Source organism: Nicotiana tabacum, chromosome 10, assembly GCF_000715075.1.
Source record: "Nicotiana tabacum cultivar K326 chromosome 10, ASM71507v2, whole genome shotgun sequence".
NCBI classification, from domain to species: Eukaryota; Viridiplantae; Streptophyta; class Magnoliopsida; order Solanales; family Solanaceae; genus Nicotiana; species Nicotiana tabacum.
Genome location: NC_134089.1, coordinates 23,629,574 through 23,643,928, shown reverse-complemented (window position 1 = coordinate 23,643,928; position 14,355 = coordinate 23,629,574). Strand labels below are relative to the sequence as shown.

Genomic DNA, 14,355 nt, shown 5'->3' with positions numbered 1-14,355 from the left:
ACAAATGATCTGGATAGGCGCGGGATTGGCTTAGGAAGGACCCAGACTCTTTTCTTCAACTTGCGGGCCCGTCTCACATCCGCCGCTGTAGGCTTGAACCCCAACCCAAAGGTGTCCAGATTTTTGGACAAAGAAACCGGCTAAACAATACCCTGAAGATCAGCCCCTAAACCTTTGCCTGGCATAAACCCGTTCTTCAACATCTCCGAGGCTACCATGACAGTCGCAACTACGATCTTGGGAAGTGGAAGGTCCTTGCCTTCAGAAATTTTATCCACTAAAACCGTATCAAAAACCTGGTAAACCCACGGTCCCTTATCATCATCAGTCTCTATGAAGGGCACGATGGCATCACTTACGGCGCTTGCATTGTCTTCCCCATGTACTATGATCTCTTGCCTATCCCACCCGAATTTGACCATCTGATGTAATATAGAAGGCACTGCTTTGGCGGCGTGGATCCAAGGTCGGCCCAACAGAAGATTATATGACACTGCCACGTCTGACACTTGAAACTCCATGGTGAACTCGACTGGACCAATTGTTAATTCAAGTATGATGTCACCCACTGTGTCTGTACCACCACCATCAAACCCTCGAACATAGATGTTGTTCTTGTGAATCCTGTTACCATCGACCTTCAGTTTGTTCAATGTGGCCAAAGGACAGATATTGGCACTGGACTCATTATCAATCAGTACTCGAGTGACTACCGAGTCTTCACACTTCACAGTCAAATAAAGGGCTCTATTATGTTATGTACCCTCCACGGGCAAATCATCGTCTGAAAAAGTGACCTTGTTGACCTCGAAAATCTTGTCTGCTATTTTCTCCAGATGGTTCACCGAGATCTTATCCGGAACATGGGCTTCATTCAGAATTTTCATCAATACCCGGCGGTGCTCGTTTGAATGGATCAACAATGATAACAATGAGATTTGTGTCGGGGTCTTCCTCAACTATTCCACAATGGAATAATCTTGCGCCTTAATTTTCTTTAAAAATTCTTCTGCCTCTTCCTCGGTAACTGGATTCTTTGTCTCTACTAGGTTGGCCCTTCTTAACTCTGCGGGAGTAAAACACCTTCCCGAACGAGTTAATCCCTGTGCCTCACATATTTCTTCCACAACTTCCTTCCCCTTATACATTACCATTACCTGACTATAGCTCCATGGCACAACTTTCTCGCTGATTATCGGCAACTGCATTACTGGCCTGATAACAACTGGTCCTATGCATGCCCCCTTCACGGCTACTGGCTTACTTGATATCCCTTGCACCGTTACTTTGACCGGCTATGGATTCTTGGCAACATCAGACGAACTCTTCCCTATCACCACCACTAGCCTGCCTTCTACCCTTTCCGACTGTACTACCGCTTTTCCACTGATCAACTTTTCTTTCGGACTGGCACGAATCATCATTACCATTTGTGAGGGATTCTTGAGCTTCCCTCTTTCGTGCACTAGTTCGATCATGTGTGCTTCATGGTGTGCCAACAACGGGTTCTAATTGATGTTAGGTGCCTCTGGCTCCTGGACCTCGATCCTATTTGTGTCAATGAGATCTTGTACGACAGTCTTCAACTTCTAACACTTCTCAGTATCATGCCCGGGAGCCCCCGAACAATATTCACAGCTTAACGAGTGGTCCAGATTTTTGGGAAGGGGATTTGGCAATTTGGGCTCCACAGGACTCAATAGGCCTAACTACCTCAATTTGTGGAACAGAGTAGTATAAGTTTCTCCCAGCGGAGTGAATGTTCTCTGCCTCTATACCCTTTCATTCCTGAAGGTCTGATTCCCATGGAAACCTGGTCCCGAAGGATTCCTGTAGGCCCTTGGTGGTGGATATGTGTTTTGTGGAGGTGGGTATGTGTTTTATGGAGGTGTATATGTATTCTGAGGAGCCAGTGCACGCCATTGCGGGCGAGCCAGAGGCTGGGTGTAAGTTTGGGCGTGATGGACAGAGAAGTGTGGCTCTTGTGGTGGGTAGTAGGGTTGTGGAGGGCCGTATGGAATGTGTGGGTAATTTGAGTGATGGTGTCTAGGTTGGTAGTGAGGGGGGACCTCTGGATCTGGACCAAGTGCATGCCATCAACTGTTGCGACATCTTCCCTTTTCTTCTTTCCGAGCGCACCTCCCGTGCCGCTCTGGATGGCCTGAGTGGTTTCTTTAATCGCCGAATAGCTCAAGATTTTGTTGGACTTAAGTCCCTCTTCAATCATACCGCCCATTTTTACTACTTCGTTGAAAGATTTGCCAACTGACATCACCAAGTGACCAAAGTAAGTCGGCTCTAGAGTCTGTAGAAAGTAGTCCACCATTTGCCCCTCTCTCATCGGAGGATCAACTCTTGCCGCCTGCTCTCTCCAGCAGAACCCAAATTCTCAGAAGCTTTCCTCGGGCTTCTTCTCAAGTTTCAGCAATGTGAGACGGTCAGGGACGATCTCAAGGTTATACTAAAAGTGACATGTGAATGCTTGTGCTAGATCGTCCCAAGTGTACCACCTGCTCGGATCTTGTCTTGTGTACCATTCCAGTGCAGACCCACTTAGACTTTGACCAAAGTAAGCTATTAGCAGCTCATCTTTACCACCTGCTCCTCTCATCTTGCTGCAAAAACCACGCAGATGTGCCATTGGATCACCGTGCCCCTCGTATAGATCAAACTTTGGCATCTTGAACCCTGCCGACAATTGAATGTCGGGGAATGGGCACAGATCTTTGTAGGCCACACTGACTTGGTTGCCTAACCCATGGATATTCCTGAAGGACTGCTCCAAGCTTTTAAACTTTCGAAGCACTTCATCTTGCTCTGGGCTCTTAGCCGGCTTTTTAGTCTCTACCAGTATCTCGAAGTGAGTATTATAAGTATGAGTCTTGGGTGCTTTGAAGGTTGGTTCAGGGGGGTAATATTGGTTATCGTGAGCCTGAAACAATGGCTCGCTGGATGATCTTTGCAGCGCGGCTGGTGGGGGTGGCACGAAAACAGGAACATTTGGTGGAGGAGGGTTCTGATTGGGTTGTGAAGCTTGGGGATCATAGGCATTTCTTCCCTAATAGTATTGGTGACTGGGGAAGTTTGTCGAAGGGTCGGGGGAGAGTATTCCGGCGTGTGTCCTGGTGGGAGAGTGGGAATAACGGGAGGGTTAGGCACTTTTTGTACCCTAGATAAGGACAACTGCATTTCTTTCATCTCCTGTCTCATCTTATCCATTTCCTCCTTCAGCATTTGATTCTCTGTCCTTTCATCCTCGACACTTTGGTCTGAACTAGTCATGCTTTTTAGTACGGGCCCTTTGGATCTTGTTTGGTAATGGTAATCTGCCAGAACGTTCTAACAAACTAACTGGTTCGAAATCTCTGGATAAACAACAAACTTGTTAGCGTTAGAGTTTACACATATTGCAATTTTACGTTGGGGGATGCAATGTTCCTAGGCAGTTTAACTATTTCTAACATGTCTTTGCTTCGACCACATGCGTCATTCCGTCTTACTTTGTTTGCGCCTCGTTTTAAGTGTTTCCGAAACTTTCTTTATCTCTCTTTTTATTTCTTTCTTTTCCTTTCTTTTATTCACTTTGCCTCTTTTTTTTCTCTTCTTTTTAGTGGTGGTCGAATCTTATGTGGATTTCCTACGTATCATATCCCCGCATGAATCAGACCGGGCGTAGTTCTGCCACAAGTGCGGAAAATAAAGACACCATTTTTGGAGTTTTCAACCTTTACTAGCAAAACGTTTTATTACAAGGCAAAACATTTTTGAAAGGAAATTGATAGACTTGATACAGACTACAGACCTTATGCCAAAAGGAAAATACAAAATCCGATAGACAACAGACTCTAAAAACAAGGAAAATACAGACTCAACTATGAATGTTTCAGAGTTTTGAATTTTGGCGCCCGCGGGGCGTCGTTCGGCCTCGTCGCGGGCTTTGGTGCAAGGCCCCTTTGCAGATCTTTCAAATCTTCCATGATCTGGTGGACATGAATCATTATTGAAGCAAAGAAGGTGGTATGGGACATATCCTCACAAGCTATGCACTTTATGGTGATGTAGTGCCCGATATCGTCGATTCTTCCCTTGATTCTGTCCCTTTCCATAAGCAATCGCTCTATTTGTTGATTTCACGTCCCCAGCATTTGCGCGTTGTAAAGGAGTTGATCCTGAAACTCATTCATCTGTTTCTCCATTCGGGCCATTAGATCATAGTAGCGCTTCCTATCTGCTCTGGCATCTCGGGTTTGTCTGAAGATCTGCTCTTTGAGAGTGGATATTGTTTCTCTCAATATAGCGATGTTCCTTTCGTAGCCCCTCTTTATTTGTTGCATAGACCGTGTTCGCTCTTCTACCTTTTTTGTCCATTTCACCTGGATTCTCGCTAGACCAGCTTTAGATTTTTCCAGGTCTTCTTGATACTCGAGGACTTTCTTCTTTAGACCGTTTATGAGTCTTTCTTCAGCCCGGCTTCTCTTTGGGTTTCTGGTAGTTATTTTCATTTCCTGGATTTGAGCTTTGAGGACCTCGTTTTCCTGAGCTAGTTTTCTCTTTTCTCCCCGGTCGACATCAACTTGCAGACTATTTTCAAATTCCAGGTCTCTAATCTGTTGCCTCAGCTTGCCTATTTCTGCCCTGTAACTCTCTTCTTTAGCCAACCAATCCCAATGTTCTTGAGACGCCTGGACGAACTCCTGGAGGGGTGCTCAAGTTCTCTCATGTACCAAGCAAGGTATCCTGGCGCCACTTCGCCTTTGGCCCGATCCTGCACGCATGTATCCTCTTTTAAATATTGGCATTCACTCCAGATCTGACGGACTCTTGCTTTAGGGAACTGTCCGTCAGGGCTAATCTCAATTACTTGAGCACTAAGATCTTCCTCCTGTGGCACCGTTTGGCATCTCCCGAGCTGTCTCAAAACCCGATATGGCCCGTAAGGCTGAATGCTCTTGAGCCCCATCAATAGAAAGTGGGTCCTAGCTGTCGGCATATGGATGACCTCGTCAACGGGCAACCATCCTAGTGTCCACTGTATTTGGCTGGCGGTGAGGGTCCGAAAGAATGATGTCCATGCCGTAACTCCCTCGGGTAGACTGACCCCTTGATTCTTGTGTAGAACTCTTCTATGCAAGTTTTCTTCGAGGAACCATAACTCAAGAGCTGGGAACGGCGGCAGAGATGCTCAGTCATCCATATTTGTAGCAACAAGTTACACCCCTCGAAAAAGTTCCCTCTGGCTTTGCAGGCTGTGAGAGCTCGGAAGACATCAGATACTATCATAGGCGCAAGAGTGCTTTCATCTTGAATGAGCAAGGTACTGACGACCCCGGCTATTTTCAGATCAATATTTCCGTCTTTCCTTGGAAATACCAAAAGGACCAAAAAGGTTATCATAAAAGCCACTCGTCTATGCTCGTCCCATTTCTAGCGGTTACTTTTGCTGCATAACTTGTTACCCGGGTTGTTGAATCCTCCGACATGACCGTATCGGTCGTATATGAAGCGTGGATTACAAAAACCTGTAGCCAAATCTGGGTTATGGACTATCCTGGGTATCTTTAACGAATCTAAAAATCGATGCACAGTGACAGCTCTTGGAGCAACCAGTTATTTTTGCCTCAACGGAACTTCAGCATTTCCGATGTACCCGGCTATTTCCTCCAAAGTCGGAGTGAGTTCGAAATCGGAGAAGTGGAAGACATTATGTGCTGGGTCCTAGCAGGTGACCAAAGCTCTTATGATATCCCCCGAGGCTGGATTTCCAATAAACCCGTAAGACCTTTTAGATATTTCTTGACCTCGTCTTGCCCTTCACCACCTAAATAATCCCACCATAGCCGCAACTTGAAAGGGATTTTAGTCATTATTGAAAAAGGTTCATCTTGCATCGTGCTCGTCCTGCACATTTATTAAGGTGATTAAGAAATAAATTTATTTGACTCAACAAATTGACTATTTTTAATTTTTCACAGATTAAAAGGAAGATCTGGCTCCGCACATGGCTTTTCAGCACTTCGGGAACGAAGATTTTAAAGTTGGGCGAGTCGACCGGTAGAAAATCCAAAAATGACTAAAAGTGGCCGTTTATGCAAAGTCAGCCTTCCGGCGTCCCTTTCGGGAACATTCGGCTATTCTTGCCAAAAATGGCATCACCCGACTTATTTATGTTGACAATTAAAATTTGACATTTTTGGCTATTTTTGTAAAAGGGGAGGTTGGACCCGATGAGGGTTGCCTACGTATCCCGCACCCTGTGAGAATCAAACCGGCGTAGTTCGGGTAGATAAAACAAACTTCTTTTGAAAACAAGACTCTTTTCAATGGCAAATAAAACCATTTTTCATAAACAAAACCCTTTTTTTTCATTTTCTCAAAAATCCGACAGAGTTTCGACAGAGTTTCGACGCTATTTGGACATTGATTTTTTCAAAACATGCGATTAACTACCTCTATCTCTCTTTCCTCCAAATATTCAAAAGCTGGTCAGCATGCAAGTCCGAAGCAAACAAATGCACAGGTAGCAAGTTGGATGCATCAGGATGGTCTTTTATTGTTTTGGTACACCTGTCCTAGACAGACCCAACCCCTGTGTTGAGCCTCCAAAATCAAATGCACATGATGAAAACAAACGTTCCTAATAGGGATCCGACATGAAGCTGAGTTATTCTAGGTTCGTAACCTAGGCATTTGTTCTAGACTGTGTACCCGAGCGGACAACTCGAGTCGAGGAGGGGGCTACGTACCGGGGACCCGCGGGGTCGTCCGACTTTGTAACTTGTTCGACCTCTTTCTTATTTCAAGATATGACACTAACAGAATAGGGAGTCTCAACCAGCAAGCACATCCCCGGAGGTAAGAAGAGAAGGGTCTCGGCACAGTTTATATACAGTTCAGATAATATCAAAGCGGTAAAAGCATCATTTAGCACATTAGGCCCAAACATGTAAAAATCAGATAATAAACAAAGCCAATTATAACAATTTATCTAAGCTCGAATTCTGAACCCTGAACCCGAGATTCTGGGTTCGGTTCCCCAGCAGAGTCGCCAGAGCTGTCATACCTCCTTTTTCACCCGCACCCGCAGGGGCGCAGATGGAGTATTTCCAATTAAAGGACAATCGAAACGGGATTTATTATTTAATTCAGAGTCGCCACTTGGGAGATTCATGGTGTCCCAAGTCATTGGTTGAATCCCGAATCGAGGAAAATATTGACTCTGTTTAACAGTCCGCGAACCAGAAATCCGGATAAGGAATTCTGTTAACCCGGGAGAAGGTGTTAGGCATTCCCGAGTTCCGTGGTTCTACCACGGTCACTCAACTGTCATATTCGTCTTAATTATCTGATTTTTATACAATTATGAACCTATGTGCAAATTTTAACTTTTAACCGCTTTTATTATTATCATTATTATTTTAACAGAGAATTGCAACGTTGTGAAAACGTATCTCGAACCACGTCACAATCAATGTACCCGTGGTTATCGACATATTTCGACTTCGTCGAGATTTGGATTTGGGTCACATAAATGTGCACCCGAGTTTAGGGAGGTAATGTTATTAAAATACGCGCCTAAAGAGACTAACGCGTTGTTATTCTGGGGAAGGCCGTGAAATTCGCTAAATAGCCCGTCCCGAATTCTAAATGTTTTATTTTAACCATTTATTGAGGGCCCCGCAACTTGCATTTTTTACTCGGCGAGGCTCGTCTCATCATTTTTATTTAAAGGCCCAATCCTAAAACAATCTATAATTTTCTATTTTATTTGCCTCTAAAACAAAGAAGAAGATCCTAATTAGTTTTGCATTATTTAAAAATTAGAAGACCTGGGTCTATTGAACTCATACGAAATCAAATTTTATTCACTTTAGGTTCTGAATGCAGTCCGTATAAATAGACCCATATCTAAGTGTGTACAAAGAGCAAACCAACTATAGATCTGGGCCCAGGTCCAAATGAACATGCAGTCAGAGCTAGACCTGGGCCGTTTGTGAAAGTACCAAAGCCCAAAATGTCCAAAGTGGACCACTGACCTCAGCTTCAATTATTGTTGAACGCAGATTCACTGGAATAACTTCAAGTTATTTAACGTGCACTCAACAAATCATGAGAAGGGAGAATCACGTTTATCTACTCAAACTAAGGAACAATTGATCATTTGAATCTCATATTAAAATTCAGCTTACTCCACCTGTTTAACTAATAGTGATTCCTAATGAGGGATCGAGTTTTGGACTAAACAGCTCAATTATTTGATTTTACTAACATCCACGAGAAGATTCAAAGCAGTCTTATTAATAAGGCATGTTCAATTCAATTAACTACTGCTATGAACTATTAATCCGGAATTACCAACACTTATACTATAACAATGAATTCCGGGCCATCAAACTTAAAGTGGCTGTCATACTGATTTCAAAATCAACTATATCATAGAAAAACAATTTAGTGGAATATATATGAAAGCAAACTGAGATTCCATTAATCAACACAAGTTAAATTAGATTGTTAGCTATAGAATTCTTATGCTTCCAGGAATACACATCTAATTAGTTTAACTTAATCAGATTGATGTTCTAAATTCTAGAATCTATTATAACAGTCCAACACAGTCCACAAGTTAAAACAAATAGTCCATCACAGTCCATTAGAGTTCAGAATACTTAACTACAGTGGACAAATACACGCATCATAAGCAAATTATCCATATATGTAACAGAAGTTTTTCACTATAAATCCGCAGTAGGAAACTTGCTTCATTTCTATTTCGCATCCGATACGAGATGCTACATCAAAGTCTCGAAGTGTACCTGGTATTGACAATGTAAGAAGAGGAAGAAGAGGATCAGCAGCAGCAGTAGCAATACAATACAGCAGAACAGCAAACAGCCACTGCAAATACCAAACAACAGGTACCAATAGCTAGTGGCATATGCAGCAGACCCAAGTGGATTTGAAACCAGTTAAAACCAGAACACTCAAACTTCAACAGCTCAAACGACCTCAGAAATGAAATCAGAAAAACACGTTACTGCAACACTACACCCAAACTCATCTTAAACCATCTCAAAACTATTTAAACTTTGAACTCCTTTCTCTCCCTTTTCAGATTACTTTCTCTTCTAAAGTCTGCCTAAAAGAAAAGCCAGACCAGACACAGAGAGATCCAAACCCAAACTCGAAAAAAAAATCCAAAGAGAACTGATTTTCTGCTCCCAAAAACCCAGCCCCCTATACTGTGTCCAAAAAAAAACCTCTCCTCTGTCTAAAAATGACTCTATATATAACCAAAACAGACCCCCCCCCACACTCAAAAGCACTTTAGGCAGAATTTTTAAACTAATTCTGCCCATCATCTCCTCTTCAATTCCACTAGTATATGTTTTGTTCTCTTTTTAATTCCCTTGTTCCCCACTACCCTTGTCTTTTCTTTATTTAAATTCAAATAGGTATGGGCACCTATTTCTTAATCCATTCCCTTTAAAGCCTTTCATACCATTATGTTTTGTTCCCCATTAGCACAAACAAATGCATTAGTTTAATGTTAATTAGTACTTACTGGACAGAACACTAAAACTAGCCATTTTTAAACTTTTTAATTCCCAAATTACCCTCCTAAAAGACCCTGAAATTACTGTCCTACCCAATCCCTTCAATTGGTAACAAACCCCAAACAGCTATAACCAATTCAAACTATCAAATTCCTAACAACTGACTCCTAACTCAACTGGACAGATTACAAAACTTCAGATTTGAAAAACCAATAGACTCCCTGATAACCAACTAGACAAGTAATCAACAGCATGAATTGCAAGCAAATGGAATCACACACTATAGAATAAGTTTTAATTCACAACAAATTAGCTAAACCCAACTACTATCAACATGTGACTGCAATTAGAGATGAGGCAAAGCAAGTGTCATGAAATAAAACCCGATTAATAACACGAGTCTAGGCTCAGACAATCATGAACCATTTCCTAAGCATTAGGTCTATTGCACAGGCTAACATTGCTTATTAAGGGATCACCATGACAACATAATTGGTAAACGGAACTTGAACAAACCAAACAGACACAAATTCACCCAGTTTGGACCTTAGACTAATGAAACTAAACAGACACAAACTCGCAAACTGGCCCAAGTTTGGACCTTAGACTACTGATCATAATTCAAACGGGAAATTCATGCCAATTTATAGAAGGGGAAGGGACAAAGTAAACAAACGAAACTGCAAGAGTGAACAATCAAACTGGATGTAAAAGACTTACCCGAATCATAACTCGATAAACAACTCGAGGCTCTTCCCATTTTCAAGCCGAGACGGACTTTAACCATGTGTTTTCGAAGGAAAACAGCATGGCTAAAGTCAGTCTCTGGCTCAAAATTCATGGAACATGGCCTGCCTAACTTCGATCTGGAATTCGAGCTACCCCACGATGATTTGAAAAGAGTCGATCAGGGATTCATGGTGAGGGGGTCCAGGAGATCATATGGTGTGAGTTTGGTGGCATTTGAACGGATTAGGGTTTGGGTCGATTCCTTTGATCTAAGATTCGAGGAGCTCGGGGGTGATTCGAAGAAAACTGAGCGTGGGACTGGAACGAGGAAGTCTTGGCGAAGCTGTGGTGTGAATTTGGAGGTTATTGGACGAGATAGGGTTCCGACCTGATTTTCGATCTAACATTCGAAGCACACAGCCGGGATTCGAGGGATAAGAGTTAGGGATTCGGAATAGGGAGGTCGAGGGGAATCAGTGGTGAAAAGATAGGGTTGTTTGGACCACCGGAACTGCCGTGAGGCGATTTCCGGTGGGCGGAGCACGGTGGTTGAAGGCGGAGGGTTTGTTTGATCTCTGAAGCTCAGAGACGAAGATGTGAGGGGGTTTGGTTTAGGGGGCGGGGTAGGATTTAGGAATATATACCATGTGGGGAATTTAATCCCGGCCATTAGATCAATTAAGATCAATGGCCAGGATCAAGGAGATTAACCCATACGGCGTCGTTTGGTTTAAGTAGGGGGTCGGTTTGAACCGGGTAATGGGTCGGGCCAGGGAATGGGTAAGGATGGGGTGACCTGGACCGTTGGATCCAGTCGTATCAACGACCCAGATTCTTCATGCCCGAACGGCGTCGTTCCACCCGTCTCTAAGACTGGTTGGATTGGACCGGGTAAAAGGGTATTTGGACAGGGCCTGAACTTTCTTTTAAAATTGGCCCAGTCCGATTTTCTTCTCTTGTTTTCTTCTTTTTCTTCTATTTTCTTTTTAATTCCTAAAAACCAAAATTCCTAAATTAAATGGTAAAACCAAGATTATTTTAAAAAGATATTAATTAACCCTTAACAATAATTAACACATAAGATCAAACAAAAATAAAATCACACAATTAAACAATAAAAATGACAAAGCTACCGAAATTCCTATTTTTGTGATCTTCATTCTTAAAAATAGGACATGGTTTAATTAATTCAAAAATGCACAATTAAATCCTAAATATGCATGCAACATGTATTTTGTATTTTTCTTAATTAAAGTAGAAATAAACATGCACAAACAAAATACAAATAAATCACAAACAACACCAAACCATTTTATTTTGAATTTTTGGAAGTAGTTCTCATAGGGCAAAAATCACGTGCTCACAGTGATGAACTAAGTAAAACGGTCCAATTATTTATTTTCACAATTTAAAATAATAAAAAAGTAAAATGGTCATAGGGGGAAGCACCATTGAAGAGGTTCTGGAAAAAAACACACCATCTACTTCATGTACCGTAAGTCATCTAGTGACTGATTTTTCAGCAACATGTTTGGCATATATTGATATGCTCTACTTCTTTTGTTCGATTTTTATCTCGTCGAGAAAGAGATGAGTTACTGTCTCATTTGTTTATTTTAAACATATCTGAGCAAGAAATGTGAAAGTATCATCATTTAAGATGAAGCAAAAAGATCAAGCTCGTAGGTTACCCAAATAAATTCAAACTGAAATACAAAATGCAAAAGTAAATGCAACCTCATAGCAATGTCTCACTCCATGACTCAACACTCGCACTCAGTACTCAGCACTCAATAAAATCATCACTCTGCGCTCACTGGGGGTGTGTACAGACTCTGGAGGGGCTCCTAAAGACCAAGCGCTAAACACGGAAAACTCATGTGCCATCATATCAATACCTGGATTCACACGATCAACTCACGTGCTACGCGGACAACTCACGTGCTATGGTATAAATACGTGGACCCGCACGGTCAACTCACGTGCTACGCGGACAACTCACGCGCTATGGTATTAATATCCTCACAACCAGGCCCTCGGCCTCACTCAATCATGTGCCTCACTAGCCTCACCATCATCAACAAATAAGGGGACACAACCCACATTATGTATCACAACATATTAGTAAATAATAGAGACTGAGGTAAACATGTACAATAATTTCTATGACTGAGTACAAATAATGTGAGCATGAATAAAGCCTAAGCATGATCTCTAACATGAAGGTAGACAAGTTCAACAACAAATAACTACATAAACACAGATGATGGCCATGAGGCCTCACGGGAAGGACCAAGTCTCCATCCCTCGAGGTATACACCTACACGCTCGTCACCTAGCATGGGTATCACCTCCAAACAATCACACGATATCAAATTCTCTAAGTTTATACCCTCAAAGCTAGAGTTAAAACTGTTACTTACCTCAACAACGTAAAATCCTACTCCGAGATGCCCTCGTCCCTCGACTCGGTCTCCAAAGGCTCTAAATCTATCCAAAATATTAAATAACACGTTCTAATTAATCTAGGCAAATAATTTCATAATCTTAGGACGAGTCAAAATCAAAATCAAACTGGATCCAACTAATAAAAACTAGTACGCCAAATTGCCAACCAAAATAGCCAAAACATTAGCTTCTGAAATAACTCTACAATTCCATAATACTATTTCTTATGCCGGGAATCCACCACTATCTTAATATACCATTTCACATGTCATCATCATTACACATTAATGTGACTTATTCACTATTAACCACTTAGTAGATAATCATTTTGTATTTTACATATAGAAGTCCCTTTCCAGTATATTTTCATTTTATATACACTGCATCAACATTAATTTTCCATGGCAAGATTTTACTTCCACCAACCATTAGCTTATTATTACTATCAATCATGACATCATGATTCCTATATTTTCATTCTTAAATATAGTAGTAAGGATTTCAAGTAGCAGTAGTTTCATATTGTTTTTGCAAAATTTCATAAAGGCATTGGCGGAATAGGGTCGGCGTCCAGTTTTCAATCCCAATTCATCTTTACAATTATCAATCCATATATAATCACTACCATCCTATTATTATATAATAATTAGTATGCCTATTATTCATGGCATAATCATAAATTCATATCTCTTATACTACCATAATTATCAATTGACCAAAATTAACTGAACAAAAATACACTGAAATCTTGTAATACCTGAGCAAACCAACGTCCCTAGTTTGCATAGTTTTTCACCCGATGCTAAAGCGTCTTAGCCCTTTTTCTCAAAAGTTCTGCCGTCAAATCTCCAAGACTAAAACCTGCTATTTATCTAATTTTTGTTCTTTTTCTAAAGTTAATACCCTAGCAGTTCATCTATTCCCACTTTGGAGAGGCTTTGGACGTTAAGTCCTTAAAAGGTGGCTTGTCCACTTGCCTCCTATTTTATTATTAGCACAACCAACCTAAGTCAACTAAGTAAGTAAATCAAAACATTATCCCTTAGCCATTTATTTAATACACTATTTTATATATCATCGTCACCAATTCCCTCTCACTTTCTTAATATTCGATCTGATAGCTACAAACTAATTTAATTCTCCTCTAAAAGTTAATAAGTATATAAAAAAAATATTTTGAATTATTACATTCTCCCCCACTTAAACAAGCGTTCGTCCTCAAACGAGTCTAAAAAACACACCTGAAATCACAGCATCTGAAGCAATATCGTCTGGCCTGGCTGGAAGGGCATAGAAACAGGCCTGACCACCCCCTGCTCTGCCTCCCCCTCTCGGGCGACCCATAGCTGACTGGGCTCCGTATTTAGCTGGCTCAACTCCACCCCTAGCTGGCTAGGCGAGTGGTGGAGGAACTGGTGCTGGTGCCGGCGGTCGAGCACCGTGATGTGGAGTCCCACCCGACAGCCTAGGGCAATATCTCGCAATGTGACCAAAATCCCCGCACTCGAAACAACCTCTCCTCTAGCGAAACCGTTTCTCCTGATACCCAAAAGAATTACCCAATGATACTTGAGTGGGCGGGGCATATTGAGAACCCTGCGCTGGCAGTGCGCCGAATGATGAGTGA

The 14,355-nt window shown here is 41.9% G+C and overlaps 1 long non-coding RNA gene across 1 annotated transcript; it reads right to left on the bottom strand.

Annotated features, from left to right (window-relative positions):
- Positions 1-8,513: 8,513 nt before the first annotated feature.
- Positions 8,514-13,687, bottom strand: LOC142164849 (uncharacterized). Its single transcript, XR_012695922.1, has 3 exons — positions 13,486-13,687; positions 12,704-12,770; positions 8,514-8,810 (listed from the first exon to the last, which is right to left on the bottom strand). It is a non-coding gene; the product is annotated as an uncharacterized LOC142164849 (long non-coding RNA).
- Between the last annotated feature and the right edge of the window lie 668 nt (positions 13,688-14,355).